Source organism: Pan troglodytes, chromosome 19 (assembly GCF_028858775.2).
Source record: "Pan troglodytes isolate AG18354 chromosome 19, NHGRI_mPanTro3-v2.0_pri, whole genome shotgun sequence".
Taxonomy (NCBI): Eukaryota; Metazoa; Chordata; class Mammalia; order Primates; family Hominidae; genus Pan; species Pan troglodytes.
Window position 1 is genome coordinate 53,302,062 of NC_072417.2, and position 10,230 is coordinate 53,312,291.

The following is a 10,230-nucleotide window of genomic DNA, read 5'->3' on the forward strand; positions in this document are numbered from 1 at the left end:
GGCCAAGCCAATCCATTACAGACCAGTGCGCCTGCCCACCTGTGACGTCACGGAACCTGTGACTTCACTGCATCTGCAGCTCCAGCCTCCCAGAAAAAGACTCCTTGGCCTGCAGGTGGCGCCGCAGCTCCAGCGCCAACCTGGGCTGGCTGGTCCTCCCTCGGAGGTTTCGGGGTGGCGGCGCCCAGCCTGCCTGTCATGAGTGCCGCTTCACAGCGCCGCCAGCGCACCTGCTCCTAGGCTTGCTCGGTTCAGGGGTACGGGCCAGTTCCGCCCCCGGCTTGGCCGCGGCAGCGAAGTTGCCCTAGGGTCCGCGCTGCCAGGACGCAAGCGGAGTCTGATGGCTGGGTCAGAGCGGCCTGTCAGCCCGGCTGGAAGGGCCTGCCCAACGCCGCTGCCCGCCCAGCTCCTACTCGGCCTGCGCCTGGAGCCAGGGACCAGCTCTGGGCATTCTGCTGCCTTAGGATGGGGCCGAGCAGCCGCTCCCCGCCCTGTGCCGCAGCCGCTGCGCGCATCTGCCCAGGGTCCGTGCAGCTGGCGACCCGGGCGGGTTGGGGAACGCCTGGTGCCACCAGGATTGCTCGCCTCTAGTCCGTCCTGACCCTTCAGCCCGCGAGCACCAGTGAGATTGAAGAAAAGTGACGGCCAGGCGCGGTGGCTCACACCTGTAATCCCAGCACTTTGGGAGGTTGAGGCGGGCAGATCACTTGAGGTCAGGAGTTTGAGGCCAGCCTGGCCAACATGGTGAAACCCTGTCTCTACTAAAAATACAAAAATTAGTTGGGCGTGGTGGCGCGCGCCTGTAGTCCCAGCTACTCCAGAGGCTGAGACAGGAGAATCGCTTGAATCCGGGAGGTGGACGTTGCAGTCAGCTGATATCGTGCCACCAAACTCCAGCCTGGGCGACAGAGCAAGACTCCGTCTCAAAAAAAGAAAGAAAAGAAGGAAGGAGAGAACGAAGGAAAGAAGGAAGGAAGGAAGGAAGGAAGGAAGGAAGGAAGGGTGACAAAGGAGAATCTAGAGAGCACTCAAATACTAATTCTTGAGGACAATTAAGACAGATCGCATTATGAAAAACAGATTTTGTCACTGAAGTCTCAGGGCTTCAGCCTAGATCCTGCGCTGCTCACCCACAGAAAGCCAACCACTGAGATGAGTATTGCAAAGGAAGAAGGCTTTAATCAGATGCTGCAGCCGAGGAGATGGGAGCTCAGTCTCAAATCCCTCTCTCTGACCAACTAAAATTAGGGATTTTTAGTATAGCAAAGAAGAAATGTAACTATGTATAAGAAAACATGAACTAGGAAGGGGTAAGGAAGCAATCATTTACAAAATATCTGTGGCCGGGCGCAGTGGCTCCCACCTGTAATCCCAGCACTTTGGGAGGCAGAGGTGGGTAGATCATGAGGTCAAGAGATCAAGACCATCCTGGCTAACATGGTGACCCCTTGTTCTCTACTAAAAATACAAAAATTAGTTGGGCGTGGTGGCACGTGCCTGTAGTCCCAGCTACTAGGGAGGCTGAGACAAAAGAATTGCTTGAACCCGGGAGGCAGAGGTTGCAGTGAGTCAAGATCATGCCACTGTACTCCAGCCTGGCGACAGGGCTAGACTCCATCTCAAAAAAAAAAACAAAAAACAAAAAGAAAAAAAGTATCATCACCCTGCCTCCTCAATCTTGGCGTAATTCCCCCTGCGAGTGGTTTCTGGGGTCTCAGTTGGCATTTAGTCACACGTATGACATTGCACATATCGTATGCACATCTGCACAGCTCAGCAGTGTCCTGGGTAGGCCTTGAAGGGTGATCTTCACGTAAGCCTGTGGCCTGAGCAAGAAAGCTGCACACGGGCAGCGGAGGAACCAGCAGGAGCCTAGTCCTCTGTGGAAAATTCCAGCACCACCCGCAAGAGCAGCTGCAGTGGAGACTGTGACCTGACAAGGATATATGCATGAAGATGCTGGTCTGAAAACAGACTCAGTTTAAGGGTGGCACTTTGAGAAAATATTGATAAATGTCAGTGAGAAAAAAATAATTAGAAACAAAACATTTATTAGAAATATTAGTCATTTATCATACACTGTCCTATGAATAGTTAAATACATCTAATTAGCATGTCATATCCAAAAGTGCTGGGTACAATCTAGTGTGCTCTTTATAGACACAAGGCCACAGATGTATCAACTACACTCAACTAATATAGTTAAAGTTAGTGTGCTAAAAAAAAAAATTAGTGTGCTACTCAGGATGTTACAGATTTAGCAAAACTCTAACCTGGATCAGAGGAGTGAAATGCCCCGTGAATTGAGGCAACTGTAGATATTCAAAATGCTTCTAAAAAGGCTGTGAGGTTATGTCCTTTACTGCATGTCATTGGTAGGACATCTCAAAATGGCACTCGAGCTTTCGAAGAATGAGAACTATTGCTGGATTTGACAGTGGGTCTGCATCTAGAGGCCCGAGTCATCCATCTCCACAAGCCGCCCCTCAGTGGGGAAGAGGAGGGGGAGACTAAGGGAGTCTCCGTAATGTTTGTGGGCAGCAGGGAAGAGAACATGGCAGAGATTCCTCACCGCTGGAGGGCTTGTCCCCTGGGTATGTGTGTTTTTGTTTAATACCCACTGGCATCTACTTGGGTTGGTCTCTACAAAAGCTGTAAAAAAACAAATGAATGAAAAAGGAAAACAAAAGACTAATATTGTTTTTGAAATGAAAGGGGCTAGGACAAGAGAAATTCCTGAGAATGTTATCCCTGCGGGGGGCGGCGGGGGAGGGGGATGGGCTACCATCAGACAAGGAAAATTCAATCCCTGTTCAGTGCAGAGAACAGCGACTTCTCACCTTGAAAAACTCCCCCACTCTACTGAGGCTTGCATTTTGCAGCTGTCTTTCATGTAAAAATTATACATAAAAAAAGGATCTTCAGAACAACCAAATAATTTTAAATGACTACATACTGACTGAGGGAAGATGGAAAGAAACCTGGCTGTTGTGGCCTCTGAAAGCCTCAGGACAGAAACCGGGAATGGCACACTCTGCTGAGTATAGAAAATGTAAGATGCTGACCTTGCTTTCCCAGTTTACCAACTTTCCACCTTCACCTGGTGCTCTGAGTTCTGTTAAAAACAGACCTAAAAACCCTACCCCTTGGCCTAGCTGGGGTGAGGACTGCCTCCCCCAGGTCCTGCACCTCCACACGCCAGCGGATGGCCTGGGGGAGCCTACTAGCTGCTGTGCTAGAAGGCCTATTCCTGCATCCCTGAGGCCATCAGTCACAGTTCCAGGACCCCAGCAGAACTTTCCCTTCCCTGAAACACCGCCTGTATTTCTTTTCTTTGTGTGTGTGTGTGTGTGTGTGTGTGTGTGTGTGTGTGTGACAGAGGCAGAGGTTGCAGTGAGCCAAAATTATACCACTCCAGCCTGGGCGATGGAGTGAGATGCTCTCTCTCAAAAAAAAATTTTTTTTTTGTGGAGTCAGAGGTCTTGCCATGTTGCCCAGGCTGGTCCCGAACTCCTGGGCTCAAGCAATCCTCCCATCTCAGCCTCCCAAAGTGCTGGGATTACAGGCATAAGCCACCATGCCTGACCACCATGTGTACTTCTAGGGACAGGATATAGCATTCCTCTTCTATATGCACACCCACTGGCAAAAAAAAAATGGTAGTCGGGGAAAGTCCTTGAGTTATAAAAATAAATTGCACATGGCCTTTCATGTTTCTTTCCTTCTTTTTAACCTAAAGAGAGCAGGATACAGACAAAAATGGAGAGTTTGGCCACAGTCATTGGCAACTTGGGCTCCCATTGGAGAGGGGCTGGTATGGCCCCAGCATGGAGGGAGGGAAATCGCAACACCATTGCCCAGAGCTGGTTCTAGATGGTTTGCACATAATTACTAAAAACAGAGCCAATCACAGGCCAGGTGTGGTGGCTCACCCCTGAGTGAGCTGAAATCGCGCCACTGGCACTCCAGCCTGAGCAACAGAGCAAAACTCTGTCTCAAAAAAAAACCAAAAAAAAAAACCAAAAAAAAAAAAAAAAACAGCCGGGCACGGTGGCTCATGCCCATAATCCCAGCACTTTGGGAGGCCGGGGCAGGTGGATTATCTGAGGTCAGGAGTTCGAGACCAGCAGGAGCAACATGATGAAACCCTCTCTCTACTAAAAATACAAAAAAAAAAAAAAAAATAGCCAGATGTGGTGGTGGGCGCCTGTAATTCCAGCTACTTGGGAGGCTGAGGCAGCAGAATCGCTTAAACAAAGGAGGCGGAGGTTGCAGTGAGCTGAGACGGCACCATTCCACTCCCGCCTGGGCAATAAGAATGAAACTCCGTCTCAAAATAAATAAGTAAAAATAAAAATAAAAAACAGAACCAATCACAGAAAACACTCCCACTCCCCCCGTAAAATCAGGAACAAGGCAAGGATTCCCTTTTTCATTTGTCCTATTTAAAACTGTACTGGACTGTAATCCCAGCACTTTGGGAGGCTGAGGCAGGTGGATCACCTGAGGTCAGGAGTTCAAGACCGGCCTGGCAAACATGTTGAAACTCCGTCTCTACTAAAAATACAAAAAAATTAGCCAGGCGTGGTAGCAGGTACCTGTAATCTCAGTTACTCAGGAGGCTGAGGCAGGAGAATCACTTGAACCCAGGAGGCGGAGGTTGCAGTGAGCTGAGACCACGCCATTGCACTCTAGTCTGGGTGACAGAGCGAGACTCTATCTCAAAAACAAAACCAAAAACAACAACAACAAAAAGCGGTGTTGGAAGTTCTAGCTAGTGCAAAAAGGCATGGAAAAGAAATAAATGACATAAAACAAATGTAATCCCAGCACTTTGAGAGGCCAAGGCAGGTGGATTGTTTGAGGTCAAGAGTTCAAGACCAGCCTGGGAAACATGACAAAACCCCATCGCTACCAAAAACACAAAAACCAGCCAGGTGTGGTGGCATATGCCCGCAATCCCAGATACTTGGGAGGCTGAGGCACGAGAATCACTTGAACCCAGAAGGCAGAGGTTGCAATGAGATCACGCCATAGCCTGGGGTGACAGAGTAAGACCTGTCTCAAAAACCAAACCAAACCAAACCAAAAAAATGTATTACTTGTATGATAAGGAAAGGAATCAAATGCATGTACATGGGTGGGTTTGTTTTGTTTTGTTGTGACAGGGTCTTGCTCTGTTGGCCAGGCTAGAGTGCAGTGTACAATCTTGGCTCACTGCAACCTCGGCCTCCCCAGCTCAAGTCATCCTCCCATCTCAGCGTCCTGAGTAACTAGACTACAGGCATCCACCACTACACCTGGCTAATTTTTTATTTTTTCTAGAAACAGTCTCACCATGTTATCCAGGCTGGTCTCAAACTTCTCGGCTAAAGTAGTCACCTCATTTGGGCCTCCTAAATTGCTGGGTTACAGATGTGAACCACTGAGCCCAGTCTCAAATTTTTTTTTTTTTTTTTGAGATGGAGTCTTGGAGTCTCATATCGTTGCTCAGGCTGGAGTGCAGTGGCGTGATCTCAGCTCACTGCAACTTCAGCCTCCCAGGTCAAGTGATTCTCCTGCCTCAGCCTCCCGAGTAGCTGGAACCACAGGCGCACACCACCACGCCTGGCTAATTTTTGTACTCTTTAATAGAGATGGGGTTTCACCATACTGGCCAGGCTGGTCTTGAACTCCTGACCCCGTGATCCATCCACCTCAGCCTCCCAAAGTGCTGGGACTACAGGCGTGAGCCACCGCGCCCAGCCTCAACTATGTTTTAATATATATTATGATATTAACTTCATGGAAATTGTTATGTCATTAAACCGCTTACATAAACCATTAATCTCTAGTAAACTTAGCTTATTTGGTCACAATAGCCATGGGACATGAACATTTAAGATACTCGCCCACTGAATGTCCATCCCCTGGGTCAGCCTCTCCAGTGCCACGAAGTCCTCTTTGTTGATCACTTCTTTCCCTGCACTTGTCTTCCACCCATTTTTCTTCCAACCTTGAACCCAGTTAGTTATACCATTTATCGTAAACATACTGTCTGTATACAGAACCAGTTTATTGATGTTCTGAGTCTGTGCTTGTTCAATGGCCTTGCAGGCTGCATGAATTTCCGCTCTTTGGTTTGTCTGCCACCCAGGAAGTCTAATGCCTACATTTAAAGGATAGCCCGGCCCCCAGTAAATGCGGATTCCTGCTCGTGGCCTTCTACGCCCATTACTGGAGCAGCAGCCATCAGCGTAGACGACGACGAAGTCTCCCATGTAGGAAAACGTGTTTCTGCTAACTGGAGGCGCCGGCTTCACGCTCGGCTTCACACTCGGCTTCACGCTCGGCTTCATGTGCTTGCATATGGCTCTGTGCTTTCATCACCATCTCCATCCAGTGGCTCACGGAGTCGCTTGCTGGCGTTCGTCTCCGATTCTTGTCCATGTTGATTTTCCTGCCCTTCTGAAACTTCCGGGCTTGCAGATTTCCTGACAAAGTCCCAGGCCTCATCCTCTGTGGCAAACTTCTTAAATCTGGCAGCAGGAAACCGGTCCACCTGTGCTTTGCACTCATTCCCGGTCAGAAAGACCGCGGACTTGCCGCCCCTCCTCACGGCATAGAACATCCCGAACCCACAAGAGCGGCGGCAGGGCAAGGCGGCCAAGGCAACTCTGCGGCCAGGAACAGAAGCCGGCTCATCGCTCACTCCCGGCACCAGGAAGCATTTCGACTCCCAAGAACCACTAATTTTACAAAGAGAGTTGTCCTAAACTGTGACAAGTTTTCCAGTACTTAATTCTTTTTACAATTCATTCGTTTTTTAAATGACAAATAAAATTGTATATATGTTGTGTAAAACCTGTTTAGAAATAGGTAGATGGTGGAATGATTACATTGCGCTCAGGAACATATGCATACTTACTTTTTGTGGTGAGAACCCTTCTTGATTTTCAAGAATACAATACATTAACTGCAGTCACCATGTTGTGCAATGTATCTCTTAAACTTATTCCTCCTGTCTAACTACACTTTTGAATGATTTCACCGTCTCCCCAAACCCCTGCCTTCCACCCCTGGTAACCTCCATTCTACTCTCTGCTTCTGTGAGTAGAAGCAGGAGGCTGGAGAATTGCTTGAACTCAGGAGGCAGAGGTTGCAGTGAGCTGAGATCGAGCCGCTGCACTCCAGCCTGCGTGACAGAGCAAGACTCTGTCTCAAAAAAAAAAAAAAAAAAAAAAAAAAAACAGAATCCAGAGATCAGACATTCCTTTTAGTAAGGACTCCAATATGGTTTCTCACCTACTCACTCCAACAAAATTGCTCTTCTCAAAGCACAAACGATAGTCATATTGTTAAATTATGAATTAAAGCATAATTCCTCAGCCTTTGTCTTAATTTATGTATCAGCAGCATTTGACACAGGTGATCTGTCCTTCTTGCAAAACTTTCTTTGATAGAATTCCAGAACACTTAACCCACTTTCCCCCCGACATTTTTGATAATTACCCCTAGTCCTTTTTTGCTGTTTTTTTCTCACCTTTACTATTTTTTAAATGTTAGAGAAGCACTAGGCTCAGGACCTGGACTTATCTTTCTTTTATTTACTTTCTTACTAATTTTTGTGTCATTAATTTCCTGATATTTCATATTATACCTCAACACTAGACTACACCCAGCACCGTCTGACTTCTTCACTTGGGTGTCAGTCAGGAATCTCAAAATGAAGGTCCACATGGAGCCTCCAACACTCCCCAGACTTGCTCTTCCCCTATCTGTTTAATAGCAACTCCCATTTTATAGTTTCTCAGCTCAATATTCTTGATATCCCCTTTTAGTTCTCTCTGTATCTGTCTGGTTCTCATTCTCTCTCTGTCTCTCCATCACACACACACACACACACACACACACACACACACACACACACCCATTTTCAGATCTGTTGTGTATGGAAAACCTGCCAACTTTGCCTTTAAAGTGCAGTAACTCCAAATGGTGTTTTCAAATTCACCTTCCCACCCTCACCACTTGGTAACTACACTACTTCCCTCACACGGTCAGGGCTCTACTGCAGAGATTTCTTGGGGGAAATAATGAGAACTATTATAAATTCTTATTTCAGGCACCCTCAAAATTATAGGCTAGCCATATTCTATATGAATTTAAGCTTTTATCATTGCCCTTTTTTTCATTCCAGTCTCTGCACAGCAACCACAGTATGCAATTTTTTAGAATTCCAAGCCGTATCGTAACACACTTTTTTTTTTTTGAGACGGAGTTTGGTTCTTGTTACCCAGGCTGGAGTGTAGTGGTGTAATCTGGGATCACCGCAACCTCCGCATCCCAGGTTCAAGCAATTCTCCTGCCTCAGCCTCCCGAGTGGCTGGATTATAGGCGTGCGCCACCACACCCGGCTAATTTTTTGTATTTTTAGTAGAGACGGGGTTTCTCCATGTTGGCCAGACTGGTCTCGAACTCCCAACTTCAGGTGATCCACCTGCTTCAGCCTCCCAAAAGTGCTGGGATTACAGGCGTGAGCCACCGTGCCCGGCCAACGCTCCTGTTTTAAAGTACCTGCGCTATTACTTCTTTTCTCCCTCATTAGAATTTAAGCTTAACAAACCTGGGTAACTTTACATACTTTTCCACTGATCTGTCTCCATGAGCTGGAGATTACTTAGTGTAAGGTAAATGATCAATAAATGTTTTCAAATAACAATCAATTATTAATAGTTTTCTTTCTTTGAGTATACATTTAGACTTTCAAAAATCAAGAAAATAGATTGGTCAAGAGATTTCCATTTGTTTTGATTTTGTTATCCGTTGATTAGATTAGCTGTGTTAGTATAGATTTCAGTGTGGGAAGCTGTAAGCATTTCCTAAATTTTAAAATGAAAGGCATGGGATTTAAATATCCATTCCTTTTATTTAAGGAATAAAAAAAGACAAGCCTAGCTTTTAAAATATATTTTATATATGTAAACTATCTAAATTTATTTTTCTCTTTATCCCTGAATACTTTTTCAAGTTATTCATCTCATTTTAAAAAATCTACCTCGATAACATTTTAAAATATATATGCAACTTCATTAAGAATATCTTTGTTCCACTGAATAGCTTGTCAAATAATACATTAGCAGTACAATTTCCTCATAATTCTTAGACTGGTTTGATTAAATTTATAGATTTCCTACTCTCAACTAATAAATTCATTCAAGTATAATACATCCTACTTGATCTTTGTGGGGTTTTCATACCATATAGTTATTATTAAAGTTGATTGTTGATATTTGAATCAACTTCATAATTGTATTGTTGGTTAGATTGGTGGGTAGAATCCTTTTTTGTTTTGGTTCTGTGGTTTGTTCATTACAGAGTGGCTTTGCTACTGTAAAGCTTGAAACATTTTCTTTTTTGTTTTATTTCCTTCCTTTTTTCTTCCTTCTTTCTGTCTCTCTCTGTCTCTCCCTCCCTCCCTTTCTTCCTTCCTTCCCTCATTCCTTCCTTCCTTTTTCTTTATTTCTCTCTCTCTTTCTCTCTTTCTTTCTCTCTCTCTCTTTCTTTCTTTCTTCAGGTTTTGCTCTGTTGCCCAGGCTGGAGTGCAGTGGTGTTAACAAGACTCACTTAAATTTTTTTTAACAGAAATTTATCTCTTACATTAACCAAATTTCAGTGTAACCAATATTTCTTTTAAGTGAAAAATTAAATCTTTACCATCTGTTAGCCTCAACACTTTACCTTCTGCAGCCTCAATTTTTCTGTCTCCAGCAATCCTCCCATCTCAGCCTCTTAAGTAACTGGGACTACAGGTAGTGCCACCATGCCTGGCCAATTTTTGTAATTTTTTGGAGAGATGGGGTTCACCATGTTGCCCAGGCTGGTCTCGAATGCCTGGACTTAAGTGATCCTCCCACCTCGGCCTCCCAAAGTGCTGGGATTATAGGCATGAGCCACCATGCCCAGCCAAAAGGTTGGAACATTTTCTAAATTGGAAAACAAAGCGCATGGCATTTAAATACTTATTCCTTAAAATTTGGAAGACATGTTAACACCATATAAACCCAGAGCCTGTATTTTTAGATTAGTAATATGTAGATATTTTCAATTTCTTCTAAAGTTTAAAAAAAATAAATATTTTGTATTCAGAGAGTTCTTTATAACAGAAGGTAAACATTTTTCACTTAAAAGAAATGTGATTACTTTGAAAAGAAATTTGGTTAATGTAAGTTAGATTAATTTTTGTTTAAA

The 10,230-nt window shown here is 45.1% G+C and overlaps 1 pseudogene; it reads right to left on the bottom strand.

Moving 5' to 3' along the window:
* Positions 1–4,462: 4,462 nt before the first annotated feature.
* Positions 4,463–8,972, bottom strand: LOC749646 (ribonuclease H1-like; annotated as a pseudogene).
* Positions 8,973–10,230: the final 1,258 nt, after the last annotated feature.